The sequence below is a fragment of the Trichosurus vulpecula genome, chromosome 4 (genome assembly GCF_011100635.1).
Source record: "Trichosurus vulpecula isolate mTriVul1 chromosome 4, mTriVul1.pri, whole genome shotgun sequence".
Taxonomy (NCBI): Eukaryota; Metazoa; Chordata; class Mammalia; order Diprotodontia; family Phalangeridae; genus Trichosurus; species Trichosurus vulpecula.
The window spans coordinates 60,982,354-60,999,703 of NC_050576.1; positions in this window are offsets into that span (position 1 = coordinate 60,982,354).

The window sequence follows — 17,350 nt, forward strand, 5'->3', positions numbered from 1 at the left end:
TTGAATGTGCCTGGGTGTTTGCATGTTGTCTCCTCCATTAGACTATGAGCTCCTTGAAGGAAAGGAAGGGGCCGAGTTTTAACCTTTTTTTGTATCCCCAGCATTTAGCTCAGTGCCTGGCACATAGTGAACACCCAATAAATGCTTGTGGATGATGATGTTATATTAGGAACTTCTGAAGAAGGGTATTAAACTTGAAGAAGAAAAAGACTAAAGATGTGTTTGGGGAACAAACTAGCCCAAGTTGCTTTAAGCATAAAGTATATGGGAGTGAATTATAGTTGATATATTAGAAAGATAAGGTCTTGCCAGATTGTGGAGGGTCGTGTGCTAGCAGTAGAGCTTGTCTGTCTTGCAAGTCTTAACTTCCATCTCCCCTTCTCTAGGAGAAGCTTTTCCCAGCCCTGCTTCGTTTGGGGGCTTTTTCTCTGAGTTGATTTCCAACTTCCCCTGTATGTGTCCTGTTTGAATGTTAGGTGTTTGCGTGCCATCTCCTCCTTAGATCATTAACTCTCCGAGAGCAAGAACTGTTTTTGGACCTTTTTGTATGTTGAGCACTTAGCAATTTCCTGGTTAAGAAATGCTAGTTGACTGATGGAAATCACTCCTCTAATGCTTGGAGAATTCTAAGCTTATAACACTTGGGGCCATATAGATTTTCTAGAATGCATTCTATACATGTCTTAACATGCCTTGTGTCTTCTTTAGCTTTTTTTATACAGTAACTTTGGATTATCCAAATGTTCCATAGGATGGTTCCTTTTCTTTGTTCTTCCTTGTTTCTCACCTTCCTGATTTTTTGTTCTTAGGACAGCAAAGTACAGTACAGAGTCAGAGATATTAGGGATAATTCTCCACCCTGAGGGGCCTTCCCCTCCCCATGCCCCCCAAGTAGAACTGAAGTAGCATGCTTATGTAAACCAGGAAAATTAGAGTTACGTGTACATTTAGTTACATAAAGCCAATGAGTGTGCAATCAACCACTGACAAAAAAACGAGCCAGAAATCTACTTAGAAAATTTTGTTTTATTTGGAATTTTTAATTCTTATTAGGAACTAGGGTGAATTTGAAGATTTGCAATTGTATGGGACAGAAAATTCAAATAATGGGAGAGACATCTTTAGGAGAAGCAAAATGAATTTATTTTACAAACCTTGCAAGATTTGGGCGTTGCCTCCTCTAGGGAAACTAGTGGGGGAGGCAAAGTAAAAAGGAAGTGCAGGGACAGATATACTGTTAGTACAAAGATTCCTGCCCACCTCTATCCTTTCTCACCATTGGCTGGGAGGCAGGCTTACAATCTAGGCGCAAAAACAGAGAACTAGGAAACCAGGTAGAGCCGGTCTATTCATGCTTTCTTTATCTGGAACTCAACTGGTGGCATCCAAAAGTCTAGGAGAAGAAATGAGGAGAGGGGAGGGGATCAATTCCTTCGGCCTCATTCAATGCAGGTCACAGTGACTCCTTATTTGGCTACTAATGTGGGCAAAGAGAAAGAATGAGGAGGGAAAGGGGGATCTTCCTGGAGCAGAGAACAAATATCTCACAGGTAGTCCATTATCTCTAAGTCACTACAAGGTTAAATTCCAAGCCTCTCCTACTCCCTCAGATATTCCCCATTCCAGAAATATGAGAAGAGAGTAGCCCTTATATTCTTACCCTGTGAAGTCTTCACAAATTATATCCTTCTCACTCACAATGAATCCTGAAGCCTTTTGCTTCCAAAGCAAACCTAAGGGCCAGAATCTTGATAGTCTAGAGTTAACTTGATAATTATTCCCAGACTGGCCTTGGATTAAGAGTGGGTCTGGTAGCTTTCTTTTCCCACAGGCACTTTCTAAAGAGAACCAGAAACTTTATGTTATGTCTTTTAGGGTCCTTTGGACTGATCTCCTATCTAAACCAGATCTATACATACCACCAGGTGGCTTCTGGAAATATATTTGCAAATCAGAGCATCTTTTTCCTTCACATTTTTCCAGTGGCATCTGTCAGATCATTGTAGCTCTTTGTCATGAAAGACCATGAGATGTCCCCCTAGTATTTTAAAAATTATACCTCCTTTCTCCCCCATGCCCAACCCCATCCCTGCCTGTTAGTACATATAGCAGCAGGTTTTTTGGTCTGATACTATCAGCAAGTATTATATTTAATGTTCCTCATGTTTGACTTTCTTCTCTGTTAGCACTTAACTCGATGATTTCTAGGCTGGTAGTAAAAGATCTCTTAAACAGTGATGTTTGTTGTGGTCACCAAACTACTAAATTTGGCTACTTAGACTACTAATTCTGATTGGTAGGTATTTCATTTGAAAAGATATGTTAAGGTATCTTATGTTTACGAGATGTTTAAAATGTGTCAATAAGTGCACGTTAAAATTAGTCTGGAGTGTGACACTTGCTCCAGAAATGTGGAATTTCTCTGACCATCTTTTTCCTTACAGATGTCTCCATGACAACTTAAAGGATTCTTTATAATCACGATTCTGTGTTTTCTAGACCCCTAAGTCACTTGATATAGAAAGATGAGGGGTTCAGGGTTTTTTGTTTGCTTCTTTGTGGGGGAAATGAGGATGGGCAGAAGGATGGGATATCTGGAATTGGGTTTCTTTTCAACCAGAAACTCATTGTTAACCATTGATTACTAGTGAAAAACAAAATTCAAGTCTATACTGATTTGTTTTGAGAGGGATTTCTCAGGAAACAGGATAGTGTGTTACTGGACAAAATAGTCTTTTTTGTTATTGTTCATCATAGCTATTCATACATTTTTTGGCTATTCATATTGTTTTACGTTACCTTTTAATAGATATTCAGAATGTAACTCCAATTAGAGGATGTTTTTTCTTAAAGGTTTATTGATTAATAATAATCAATAATAATATTGATTATAATAATGCATTTAAGAGTCCACATGTATCCTCAACCTCTTAACTTATTGGTGATGGTTGAGGTTGCTAACTCTCTCTTTCAAAGTAGAAACAAAATAGTCTAAAACCGGGAATCATAGGTCTTTTGGTAAAGAAGTAGTGTGTTTGTGAGTTATAATCATACCAGTTTAAATGGATTTGAGCCAGATTCATAGTCTTTGTGATAGAGCCCTCTGTGAATTTCTTAGGTGACCTTGAGGATGAAATGACTCATAGTTCATTCATTTGGTTGTACCTCTGGATAACACTTTTTTCTATTAGTGTTGGATGGTTCTTTTATCTGTTTTATAACAAGTCACTTATAACCATGATCTTGTGTTCTTATTTTCCATTACATGAGCAAAAGGCTCTTTGGTGATAATATGGAATGAAATTTTACTTTTAAAAAGACATTTGAAGGGGAATAATCTTTGCCTTGGAATTTGGTATTCTCACTTATCTTTGTCTTTGAAGGTGTACCAATACAAGGGACTGTGTGTTTTTCCAAACCTTAATCCCGTTTCTCTTCTGTTTGCACTGCTCAGTCATTTATGTGCAGCTAGACCACTCTGAGAGTCAACACAGTGAAAAAATTAATGGTACGTTGACATCTGGAAAAACTAAGAGAAAAGCCAGAAGACACTCAAGCAAAACAAAGTACAAACTGGAATCACTTGATGATTGCTTGACCCAGAAACCACATCTGGCCTTTGAAGTGTATAGGCAAGGACTGGCACATGAGCATTAAGTGTCACTGGGATAAAGAAAACCATTCTCACAACCAAAATTTAGGTGTGACTGGCCTTGATGAAGATCTGCAGTAAGTTGTTATGCTATTTCAATAGATATGGCCTTTTTGGTTTAAAGGACCTAATCGTATCATTTCTTACCCCATTGTTGAATGGGGTTGTGTGGGATGACAACCACCAGAATTGAAAGTTTGGATTCTGAGTCAGAGATCAGAAAAGTTCTTTATTCTTTCTCATGAGAAAGGACACAGCCCCCATTGCTCAAGCAGCAATAGCCAGGGAGTGTGAGATGTGGAAGTTCACAGGCTTCTTTTGTCCTAATCCTAACCCCACCTCTAACTCCCATCCTACCTCACCATTGGCTAGTGAGGTAAGCTCACAGTCTTCTTACTAATGTCTAACCAATTGGCACAAAACAGTTTCTATCCTTCATTACCGTAATTATTCATAACTAATCAGTACCCTATCAGAGGACAGTGGTTTTGTAAAACCTCATTATGCATTTCCTGTTACCAAATTTGGGAGTAACCAATCATCAGAGGATTATTGAGGTTCAGTTTCCGTTTCCTTTCATCATTTTGGGGAAATCATGTGTTTCTCAGGAAATGAGACTGAAACCTAACTAGTTGGCAAATGTAGCAGAGAGAGATAAAAGTATAACAGTGTATTAGTGAGGGAACCACTGTGAACCATCTCTCACAGGGTCGTTACAAAGGTAACATACAGGATGGCCTTCATCCTTGCCCTCTGTCCAATGTTTGCCTTTTTTATATCAAAAAAAATCAGTTTATTTCAAAAAGCAATTCTTTCACTATCAAAGTTGGGAGATGATCTGAAGAAATTTTTATTTTGAAATTTACTCTCTCTGATTCAAATCAATATTCACTTTCTATAGTATGTGTGGTTTAATAAAAGAAAATAGATAATGCTTATGTAGAGCTTTTAAGCATATCAATTTGTAGACTATTGTAGGTAAGGCAGAACTTTAATTTTTCATGAGTGGGCAAAGAAAATGGCCTTGGCCACTTCCTTTAAATCATAGGGCTTTTTTTCAGTAGACAGTTATGACTTTTCTAGAGATGTTATTGTACTTGGGAAAGAGTGTCATTCTCTTTGCAAAGGTTACAGCTAATTATTTTTGGAACGAGTGTGACTTACTGAAGGGAACCTTAAAGTGGATGATGTCTACTTGTAGAACGTTAGAGCTGGAAAGATGCTTGGATTTCAAGTTCAACATCCTCATTTTAAAGCTGAGGAAACAGACTTAGAGAGACATGAGCTTTCTAAAGCTACAGAGCCAGGGAGTGACAAAGCCAGGACGTGGAACCCTCCCGGGCCTTTGGAAGCTCCTAGCTCGCTACCCTTTCTGCTGTAGGATGAGCCATCTCTGGAGTTCAGACTCTAGAGTTTGAACTGCTTGCCCCAGATCAGCTTCTTGCCTATCTGGAGATAATGAGATGGCTTACCTTTGTAAGACGCTTAACTTTCCATTTTTGTGTATGTAAGTTGAAAAAACGTTTTGTGATTTTGTGTTTTCTCCATCTTCTAAAGTAGTTACACCCTGGCTTGTGCTTTGTGTACATTAGAGGAAAATATGTATGCTGCATCTTAATCACTTCTCCCACATTCACAGACTCATCAGGGACACCCAGCCTGTGGACAGAACATTCTGCTTCTGTACCTCAATGCATTGTTAAAGTTGCTTTTGTATGGCATGGCTTTTTTGTATTCATTAAAAAAAAAAAAACAAGCAAACATCTAACTTTATTTGCTTCGTGTGCTTTGGGGGGAGAGCCAGTATCTTTGAAGAAATCTGATGCCAAAATTAGTAATATTCCTTTAGGGTCCTATGGATGAGGTTAAAGAAAAATGATAATGGTAGGGAACCACAGGTTTTTAGGGGTGCTCGAGACCCCAAACACCAACACGCCAGGGCCTGCCGAATGAATTCGACTCAAACCTTCTCAGCCAAGGAAAAACAAAGTTTATCAAAGATTCATCATATTGGGTTGTCTTAAGAAATCTTACCATTTGTAATACTTGTTTTCACAAGCCAGCCAGATTCAATCTTGAATCTGAGTGCCTTCATGGAGGCAAGATGGAGCTCATATACAGAAAGATTGTGGGAGGGATTGAGGAGTGGTCTTGAGTAGTCAGGGATGACTAGAACAGGGGTTTGGAGCTGACTGGGGTGAGGTCAGACTCCAGGGTGGAAAATAGCTGAAGGCTACCTGGAGGTGACCCACAATAGGAATGCTGGGGTATAGATATCTTGATCAGGATCAAGGGTGGGAAACAGCCAGAAGGCAGTCCAGAGGTAGCCAGACAATGGAAGGCTAGGCTAGGTAGAGATTTGGGCCTAGATAATGAAAGGCCTATGGCCTGAGGGGAAGGCCACTTGTAGTGGGAAGACTCAAGGAGAGTTCAAGGGGGTTCCCAGAGACTGTACTCCAGATTCAAGGGGGTTCCCAGAGACTGTACCCTCATCACTATCACTACCAGTGTTTTAAATTTCAAGGAGGTTTGGTTATGTTATTATTATGAAAATGAGGCTTAGAGGGAGTGAAACTTTGTTGTGGTATATGGGAGAGAAGTTAACTCCTGAAGAGCAAAGGTTTACTTGGCCTTTTCTGGCCAGATGCTTGTGGAGGACTCTCTGGGAATTCTGATACCAGCTGGCAGCAGGAGCTGTTATTGTAACTTTACTGTGATATACCAAGGCATTTTGGCCCCAACCTGCTGACCTTTTCCATTACAGCAGTGTTTCTTTAAGGCTTTTTGCTGGGTCTTCTCCTTCCTGTGCCCATCTTAACTAAAAACACTTCCAATGTCTGCCCAGTCTGATGGTATTCCAATGGTAGCCAGCAGTAACCCTACTTTGAAAAGAGGCTACTTATCCTCACTCACTTCTTTCCCACTGTTTGAGGACCAGTCAGCTGCCAACATTTCCTTGCTGGAAGGAAGACAATCCTGTACTTGGGTGAATGTCTCTCAATAATGTACTTTGTGCCATTAGACATGGTGATGAGGGTACAGTCTCTGGGAGCCCCCTTGAACCTGTGTGGGATGAAAGACCCTCACCAATTGTATTGGCAACCAAAAATGGGCTCCTTAGCACTTAGTCAACAAGTGGCCTTGACTAGTTTGGCTTTTTCCCCTGAACTGAATGCTGTTTGTATCTTGGACTGGAGTAAGCTTGTCGGCCCCTTCACCTTGCTTCCCTTGCTTAAGCTGATGGAAAGAACCTGTGCTTTCCCAGTCAACCCCTTCACCTTGCTTAAGCAGATTGAAAGAACCTGTGCTTTCCCCGGCGTACCTTACACCCCCGAAGAAGCTGGATGGTTAAAAGCAGCTCCCGTTGGAGCCAGAGGCTGCCACAGCCACAGCCACAGCCACAGCCGAAGCAGGAGCTGCCAGTAGCAGAGCTGACCTACAGGAGGAAGCTCAACAAGGACTTCAGGCCAGTGGGTAATCTTTTTACCATAGAGGGGGAAGCATGATTTTGCTTTATGCAATCATGCTTCTCTGTAGCCTCCTGGTTACTCTTTCCAGGCGTACTTATTGGGCCTGGAAGCTTTTGATCAATATATCAAAATGGGGTTGCTGGTTCATGGGTTGGTTACTGTGGAGCCTAAATATATGTTTTGATTCTTCTGCCTTCTACTTTGAGAGTTTCTTATATCCGGCGGTTCCGAACCTTTCAGACATGTTTATGATCCTCTTTGAGATTATAAACTCTGCCCTCCTAATACACCAATTAAAAGTTAATTTATAATAAGGAGCCATCTCAGGGTGGGAACAGAAATAAATTTTATTCCATTCTCGAGAATAGGGCGTCCTCTGTTAGCACAGAGCAGAACCAGCAAAGGAAGCAAAGTACAAGGGGCAAAGCACCAATAATTATACCTAACACAAGAGAATTCCCGCCCACCTCTGACCCTTCTCACCATTGGCTGGGAGGCGGGCTTACATGTGAGCACAAAAGCTAGACAAAGAACCAGGAATTTGAGGCACAGAAACTCCAATTCCCATTCCCTTAGTTAATGATTACAACTGAGGTGACATCTATAAATCTAAAGAAGGAGAATAGGATAAGGGGAGGGGGAGACCCTCTCCATTCTTTTACAGTACTTTTACAGTAAAGGAAAGCAGTTCACAGTGACCCTATTCTTACTGAGCAAATCTTTAAACCAGAACCATAAGAAAGAACAAAAAGTTTCAGGGTAAACTTTCCCAGAGGCTGAGCCATCAGACTCTCGTGGCCTCAGAATTTTCCACTTCCCTATTTTCCTATGTCTTGATTTTTAAACATTTCTTAGTATAGATATAGACATATATTTATACAATACTTCCCTGTGAAGTCTTCACATTTTATTTACCTCACACAAACCTGATAGAATACAGTCTCTGGGAGCCTCCTTGAACTGTCCTTGAATCTTCCCAGTAGATCTGGCCTTACCCTAAGGTACATTTACATAAGGTACATACATAAGGTACATACATAAGGTACATTACATAATGATAATGTACATGATAATGATAAGGCCCAAATCTCTACCTAGCCTTGCCCTTTATTGTCCAGCTACTTCCCACTCTTGATACTATCAATATCCATGCCTTCTGCTACTTCCCACCCTTAATCCCATTCTCTTGGTTCCTGGAGTCTGACCTCATCCCAGTCCCATCAAGCTCTTCCTTAGACTCCTCCTCAAGACCCTCCCTGGATCCCTCCGCCCATCACCCCAGATCCCTCCTATAGTCTTTGTGTATATGAGTCTCATCTTGCCTCCATGAAGGTGCTCAGATTCAAACTAGCTCAGACTGAATGGGTCCCACTTGTGAAAACAAGCATCACAAAGGGTAGGATTTCTTAAGACAACCCATTATGGCGAATCTTTAATAAACTTTGTCTTTTTCCTTGGCTGAGAAGGCTTGAGTCGAATTCTTTCGGCAGGACCTGTCATGTCGGTGTTTTGGGGTCTCGAGCACCCCTAAAAACCTATGGTTCCTTACCATCATCATTTTTCTTAACCTCATCACTGGGGCTTCAGTTTCAAGGACCTTCAGTCAGCCCTGTCTTTTGAATCTCCTTCTTGTCTCCTCCAATCCACTCCCTAGACCCCAGACCCTTCTTACCTCTTTTCTCCTCAGCACCAGATTCCCCTCTGCCCTGCCAGGTGTGTGATGATCTTCTTCAGTAACAAGGCTGCCCTCTGTAGGTCTTAATATTGGTGAAATGAGATCTCTTAAATGGATTATGACCTATTTGAGGAAGGCCTGCAGAAGGTTCATTGCAGAAAAGAACTAAAGCTGTGTTCTGTATTTTCATTGAAAATGTATCCAGTTATGGAATAATGCTGTACCATCTTGTTAGAATTTTTTGCTGTTTTTTCAATGTATTATGATTTTCTGAATATATTTGATACATTTTTTCCATTAATGACATATGTTGTATGTTTTATTTTGGGTCAAGTAGAGGGAAAAGTAAATCTAGAGACAAGCATATTTTTCCTTATTCTTTCCCATTGCCCCAGCATTGTAGAGGAAAGATGTCCTACAGAGAGAAGTAAGAAGAAAGATCTCTTTAAGTGTCTTTATATTCCCATTCTTCCTTAGGATCAGCCTTTGCATGGTGTAAATCGTCAGGCACAAGGCATGACAGCTGTGGACTTACCTCCTTCTCTACCTGCAGAACAGGTGTAAAAGATTTAGATCCATCAACTGATGTTCAGTGATTTTGCACAATGAATGGCTGTTTTGACAATCACTTAAAGAGTTGTTGAGACCATAAGCTCCACAACCAAGTTTTTCTTCTCCATCTCATTTGGGAAGGCTAGAAACCAGGTAGGGTTCAGATGGCACTAAAATTTGACTATCCCACAAGGAGCAAATTATCCCACCTGTTGCCTCATATTGTACAATGGAGAATCAAGGAGAACACCTTTTTTTTAAGAAATTGAAGTTTTTATTGCAGCTAGCTGACACAGTGGGTTGTTGTTTGTCCTTTCTTGAAGAGGACCATGACATCTGGGGAATGATGACATGACTTGCAGTTGACCTTGATTTGAGTGAAGGAGGGCCGTGCAAGGTCACCAGCCTCAGATCTCCTCCAGAGCCATCTGGATCCAATGACCATTCATCAGGATGACTGGAGATAATCCAGGATGCAATGGGAGACCCCGGCCCTTTTAGGCTCAGGCCTTTTCATGTACTCTCTTAGAGTGAGGTAACGCCCATTCAGTGAATAGGCCTCTTTAAGAAGTGAGTCCAGGGATAGCCCCTTTAATTAGAAAAATTAGAAGAAAAAGGAAAAAAAATCAGGAGGGGAAGATCCTCAGGGTTGCTGCTCCAAAGAGAAACAGTTACCATTGACATTCACTCTAAGCCAGGAGGGCCCCAAATGTAACCATTAAGTGGAGCTTGGGCAGGGACCCATTCATGAGCTTCAGACTGAACTGGGTTTAAGGTTTTGAGGAAGGAAGGAAGGAAAGAAGGAAGGGAAGGAGGGAGGGAGGCTTCTGGCCATCAAAATTTATCTTCCTTTGGAGAGGAGAAGGAGAAGTAGAGGGAGAGGGATAGGGATGAGTGGGATGGTGAAGCCCTCTCATGGAATCTGGATCTCCGCCTTTCTGTGGATTGAGTGGACAACGTGACTCAGGGCTTCTGATTGACAGCTAGGCGTAAGGCTTGGGGGAGTTACTAAGGAATCACCTGACCTATAGGAATCCGGAACTTAGAGAAGCCAGACCCACTTCCTCCCCTCTACCACCTCAGCAGGAGCCTCGCCAAATAAGGATTAAAGTGTTCTTAAGAATTGTCATTGGCTCAATTAGCATTTCCTTGTTCCTTGTACCTGGGTTAGAGTTCTCGTGAGGTTATGAGCCTGGACTCCACCAATGAGAGTAAGGCCAGTGGTGATGTGGGGGCGTGGTTTACCTTAGGGTATAAAGTTCAAGTTCTGCCCTCCGGACCCTGCTTCTCCCTATCGATTTCCTATCGGTTCGGAGACAGCCCTTTCCCCGCGGCATCGTAATAAAAATTACTTTCTACTTTCTATTTGCATAGCCTCTGAGTTTAATTTAATTTGGGGGTTTAGTTTTTTGTCCCACACAGGGAGAAGGAGAGGGAGAGGAGGAGCTGAGTTACCAACTAGCTGGGTCACCTTTTAGGCAGCTCAGTCTACTCACTGGCAAGAATCTAGACTAAAAACCATGAATTCAAATCCCATATCAGGCACTTCCTAGTTGTGAGACCCTGGGCAAGTCACTTAACATCTGTCTGCTGCAGTTTCCTCAACTGTAAAATGGGAATCATAAACCTCCCTCCCAGGGTCGTTGCCTTAAAGTGCTAAAAGGTAAGATGTTATTTTCACATCACCTCCACTTCTGAATATATTCCTCCCCCTACCCAATGTGCCATCCTGTGTTAACTTTTAAAAAAGAAAAAGAAAGGAAAAGCATTTACCAACATGCCAGCTATGTCTGGCAGTATATGAAAGATCTCTACTGAAATCCATTCCTCTCGGTAAAGGAGGGAAGGAGAGGAAGGTTCATGTTCCGGGATGCCTTTTTAAAAAATCAGAAATCCTTTGCAGCAGCTAGTGAAAAGCAGCATATAGCTAAAGGAGTGGCTTTTTAGAAGTGACATCTAATAGCTTAGACGTGATATTCAGTCTACTTCCTTTTCTTGCAATGCTATGATCAGAGGTGAACCATTCTACTTTGAGATAATGTATTTCAAACTCTCTGCATCTGTGGGCCATTACTAATCTCATCCCCTTCCCATCTCCTGTCACTCCCCAGCACTCCAGCTACTGCTCTGATGACTTCTTACTTACAAGTAGTGAAAAGAATAATGGGAGAGACTTGTATGACTTTAAGAAGAGAAGTGGAACATGTTTAAAAGGAAGCTGACCTTTCAGACTGGATGGAGCCAGGGATGCCCTGCTTCCCTCTCCCATTTCCTCTTACAATGAAGAAGTTAAACTATTGTACCTTCTTGGCTTAGGGTTTCTAATTGAATTACTATCCAAGTGCATTATTATGGACTTCACAAACCAAATTTTATATCCATGGAATGTAGCGTGTGTGTGTGTGTGTGTGTGTGTGTGTGTGTGTGTGTGTGTGTGTTTTAAATTTCAGGATAGTTGGGAGTGAGAAATGTTTCCTTATGTTCTTAATCTGTATTTTGTTCCTATGCCCGCCATTCTCACTGGATGACCATATGCTATCTAAGGTTGCAGTCAGTTTAGGAAAGTGATTTTAGATTCACATAATGACCTCATGGGGCACCAGGTGGCACAGTGGATAGAGCACTGGGCCTGGAGTCAGGAAGACCTGGGTTCAAACCTGGCCTTAGACACTTACCAGCTATGTGACCCTAGGCAAGTCATTTCACCCTGTTTGCCTCATTTTCCTCATCTGTAAAATGAGCTGGAGAAGAAAATGGCAAACCACTCCAGTATCTTTGTCAAGAAAATCCCCAATGGGGTCATGAAGAGTCAGACGCAACTAAAAAGACTGAGCAACAAATGACAGCACATGATTCCATTTGGAACTATCAGAGATGAGGGCCAGACAGACTTAGTCAATGGCTAGAAATCTGGAGGAAAACCTGTCATTTTTCCCCTAAAAGTAAATAAGATTATGCCACACAAATATATAAGGTAAAGGGATCCCAGAAAAGAGAAGAAATTTAGAGTGTCAAGCAAAGCATACGAGGATCAAATGTTGTGAAAATAGAGAAAAAATCCAGACTTCTAGAATTCCAAAACAGTATGCTGTACTGGTGTTATGTAAATTAAAATGTCAAAACATGTATGTCATACAGCTTCCTGAGCTGCCTTGTGGCATCCATCTTCCTCTGTGTTTTAGACAAAACTGTTGGCTACTAGCAAAAGAAGTAGATGTTTGTGTTTCTGTGACATTAAAACAGTATTCAACTGGAAATTGAAAATGACAAAAAAATAGTCCCAGTGCATGTAGGAAAGTCAAGCCCTCTGCTGTTGAGCTCAACAAGCCTGGTTTTGGGCTGGAGAAGCCGGTTAGTTGTTTGTTGTCTGCCATGCTTCGTCTTTATGGTGTCCACTATCTCCCGCAATGGTTCTTGCTGTCACAGGAACATCTCACTCAGATTAAGTGTTAATATGGGGTTGCATGAAGAAACCACATATATTGGGGGAAAATGCTGTAGCCCTCTCCTTACACCAACAGCCTCCTCCCTCATGCACGGCAGCGATGGAACACAGGGGTCCTTCTTTTCCCCCTCATTTCCAGTCTTTCAGTTCTTAGAGTCCCATGGAATCCCTCTGCCTTTATTATTTCCCACCTATCACCATTCCACTTCAGCCAGAGGCTGGGAGAAGTCTTAACTCTAGTTAGTGCAAATTAATTCCCCCAGACTCTGCTCCTATCTCTCTGACTTTTCCTTAACACCTCCTTCCCCCTTGCTGGTTTGGGCTGGGATCCTGGCTCCTTGAGGATTCCTGGGATAGTGACTCTCTGCCACAGTTGGCTTAATTTAAAAGCTTCCCGCTCCATCTTGTTTTTGGACCAGAAGACTAAGTGTTATCTGCTATTATTACTGTGACTTCTGAATTTCAATAGCCTTTTTTTATCAGCCAAGGAGGATAATATTCAACAAACATTAATCACCTGCTCAGCCAGGCATTGTACTAGGTGCTAGGCATACCACAACAAATGCTGGAGGTCCCTTCTGCCCTCAAGAAACTTACCTTCTATTGCGGAGAAGAATAGAAAATGGACAGGAAGAAAGTACAGAATCATACAAAATAATGAGGGGAGGGGTAATTGAATGCTAATAAGTGGGGGAGATCCAGAAAGGTCTTGGAGGAAATGTTATGCCCCCCCCGTTGTCCATCTTGACCCAGCTCACCCCACTGTTTGTACTTCCATCTCCACGGACCCCACTGTTTGTGTTCCCTTCTCCACGGAAATAATCCTGCCTCAGCTTGTCCCACTGTTTGTGTTCCCATCTCCACGGAAATCTAATTGCGTTCTTTCCCTTTAAGTACCCTTTCTCTTCCCTCTCACTGCTGTTCGATTTGAGTAATTACTCTGAGCAGTCACGCGCTTCAATAAATCCACATCTAAATTTATATCCGGGTCTCGCTCACTTTTTTCGGCACAACAGAAACAGTAGCTGAGTTGTGGAGGCAGAGATGAGAAGAGAGGTGCAGAGCAGCATTGTGTGTAGAGGATAATAAGTGTCAAGCGAAGTAATAGGAAATGAGGAGACTAAAAAGGTACGTAGGAATCGTTGTGGAGAGCTTTGGCCGCCATATTGTTTGTCCTAGTGACAACTTAAACTTCAACATATTTCCCCCCTGAACCCTCCCATTGTAACAGCAATGTTACTAGCAGCTGCTGTGGAGGTGTAAGACCAACAATACCAGCACACAGGAGGGCTACTAGAACAGGTTCTTTGATTTGCTTTTCTAAGGAAAGCAACTTTGAGGGGTTTATAATCTCACTTTAATTAAACATACATATATCATTCACTTAGTTCAGGGGAAAAAGTCAGCACCCTGAACTTCAGAGAAGACACAAACAGAAATTACAAGCAGAAATTATATAAACAGAGCAAATAACACAAATGAGCAGATGGGCTTCTAGCTGTCTGTCCAAGACATTATACACTTAGTTACCAGAGAGAGAGCACCAACATCTGAGTTTTCAAAGCTGGGGGGCTCTCATATGGCTCTCATATGGCTACATCACACAAACGTTCTTCCCATGAGGGAGCCTCAAAGCAAAATGCTTACCAGAGAGTACATATACACTTCTTCTGGGTCAGAGGGAATCACAACCATGTGACTCAAACTCATGTGACTTAGGCTTTCTTATGACTTAAGCAGGTCATCAAAGACTCTTGATTCAATCAAAGGCAAGACTCAATCAAAGGCAGTTGATTGCCTTAGTGCTGAGAAGCACTCGAAAAGGAAAAACAGCAGAAAGTCCTGCTTTGCTTGCCATTACACCAGTCTCCCAAACTTCCATGTTTCCAGTCTCCCTCCATTATGCTGCCCTTCTCCACCTCCCTCATTCCATGTATCCAATCACTTGTCAAATTGTACATCTCTTTGACTTTGAGGTAACTGGTGGTGCAATGCCTCCAGTGCCAGGCCTATAGTCAGTAAGACCTGATTTAAATCTGACTTCAGATACTTACTAGCCATGTGACTCTGACCAGTCACTTAACTTCTGTTTGCTTCAGTTTCTTCAACTCTAAAATGAGGATAATAATAGCACCTACAATGTAAGGTTGTTATGAGGATCAAATCAGATAATATTTGTAAAAAGTGCTTGGTATAATGCCTGGCATATAATAGGTATTGTATAAATTCTTATTTTGTTCCCCTTCCCTCCACTTCCCTTACCACCTTCTCTCCATCCACACAGCCACCCAGCTTAGTATGCACCCACTTCATGGATAGCCTAGATTATTTCCACAGCCTCCTAATTGTTCTCCCTGACTCGTTTCCCATTGCTCCACTTTATCCTACACGCTGCTGCCATGGGATCAGAGCACATATGATAATACATTAGCTGGCATTTATATGGGGCCTCAAGGTCTGCAAAGAGCTACATCATGATCCCAACTCTATCAACTCCATAGACTTCCTGTTGCCTCTAGAATAAAACATAAACTCCTCTGTTAGCTTTACCCTACTGGGGTGTCAAACTCACATAGACACAGGACCACTAATCTATACATGAGGATTCTGGTAGGCTGCATACCTTTTTTTTTAATCATCTATCTTGACTTTTTTTTTCTAGAGTAAAGTCTGAGCTACATAAAGTGTCACAAAATATTGCTGGTTCTTCCCTTTTATTCTCCCAATGTAGGCATACCTTGGAGATATTGCAGGTTTGATTCCAGACCACCTCAACAAAGTGAATATTGTGACAAAGTGAGTCACACATCTTTTGGTTGCTAAAAGTTATGTTTATACTATACTGTTGTCTATTAAGTGTGCAGTAGTATTATATTTTAAAAAACAATGTACATAATTAAAACATACTTTATTGCTAAAAAAAAACACTAACCATCATCTGAGTCTTCAGCGAGTCATAATCTTTTTGCTGGTGGAGGGTTTTGCCTCAATGTCTATGGCTGCTGACTGATCAGGGTGGTGGTTACTGAAGGTGGGGGGGCTGTGGCAATTTCTCATTTGACAAAGCCATTGTAGAGTTATTATTGGCCTAATTTCAATACTGTTGTGTCTCAGGGAACAGGGAAATACAAGGAGAGGGAGAGAGACCCAGAAGAACCAGTTGGTGGAGCAGTTGAAACACACACACACACACACACACATTTACCAATTAGGTTCACTATCTTATGTAGGCATGACTCACGGTGCCCCCCACCACCACCCCGTTATAATGGGAACTTCAAAGATCACTGATCACAGAGCACCATGACAGATATAATCATAATGAAAAGATTTGAAATATTACGAGAATTACCAAAATGTGACACAAAGACAGTGTGAGCACACGCTGTTGGAAAAATGGTGCCAATAGACCTGCTTGCAGTCGGGTTGCCATAAGCCTTCAATCTGTAAAAAACACAGTATCTCTCAAGGGTAATAAGGTGAAGTGCAATAAAACAAGGTAGGCCTGTACATAAACAATTTTGTAATAACGAGGTGGTATATAAAGTGTTTTTCGCCCAAGTCCACAATTCTTTCCACTTTGCTTTAACACTGACAACATATAAATAAATTAACTCAGCAACCTCCTATGTGTTAGCTGCTGGGACTCTCAGCTGAAGGACTTCCCAAGAAGATTATGGCAATAACAGCGAGCAACCATTACTTTTCTCAGACATCTTAACTACAAAATTTTCAAATGTAATGTGTGTTATTGTATTTTTGTTGATTTTGTTAAACATTTCCCAATTACATTTTAATCTTGTTCAGCAAACACTGGGAGTGTTGTGGGCCACATGTACCTTTTGTTGGGGTGTTTCACATCTCTGCCTTGTACAACCTGGCCCCAGCTTATTGTTCCAGCCTCATTAGATGCACTTGCACTGCAGCCAAACTCACCTCAGTTCCATCCTCCAACTTTGTGTCTTTGCACTGGTTGTCTTCTCATACTTGGAATGTGCTGTGTCCCCCCCTCTGCCTCATGGTGCCTCACTCTTCCTTTAGAATACAACTTAGGTACCATCTTTTGTTTAAAGCCTTTCCTGAGCCTCCCAGTTGCTGCAGCCTTCCCTTCCAAAGTCTCTTGTTTTAAACTAATTTGTATGTATTTGCATTTATTCACTTCATATTCTGTATATGTTTATATATGTACTTGGTGACTCCCCCATTAAGATGTAAATTCCTTGTGAGCAGGGGATTATTTCGTTCCTTGTACTTGTATCCCCAGTGCTTGGCAACACAGTAAGCTCTTGACTGAGTTCATATCCCATTCCAGAAGCAAGAGGAAGACATTGAAACTTCTGGACTTGAACAGTGACATGGTCAGACCTGTTGTGCTCCAGGTACAGCAATTTTTTAGTTGTGGGGAGAATGGATTGGAGAGGGAAGAGATGAGAAGTAGGGACTCCCATTTAGGAGGCTCTTGCAATAATTCAGCCAAAGGATAATGAGGGCTTTAACTAGGGTAACAATTATGAATAGAAGGAAGGACCCTGATGTGAGAGACTGGAAGTAGAAAC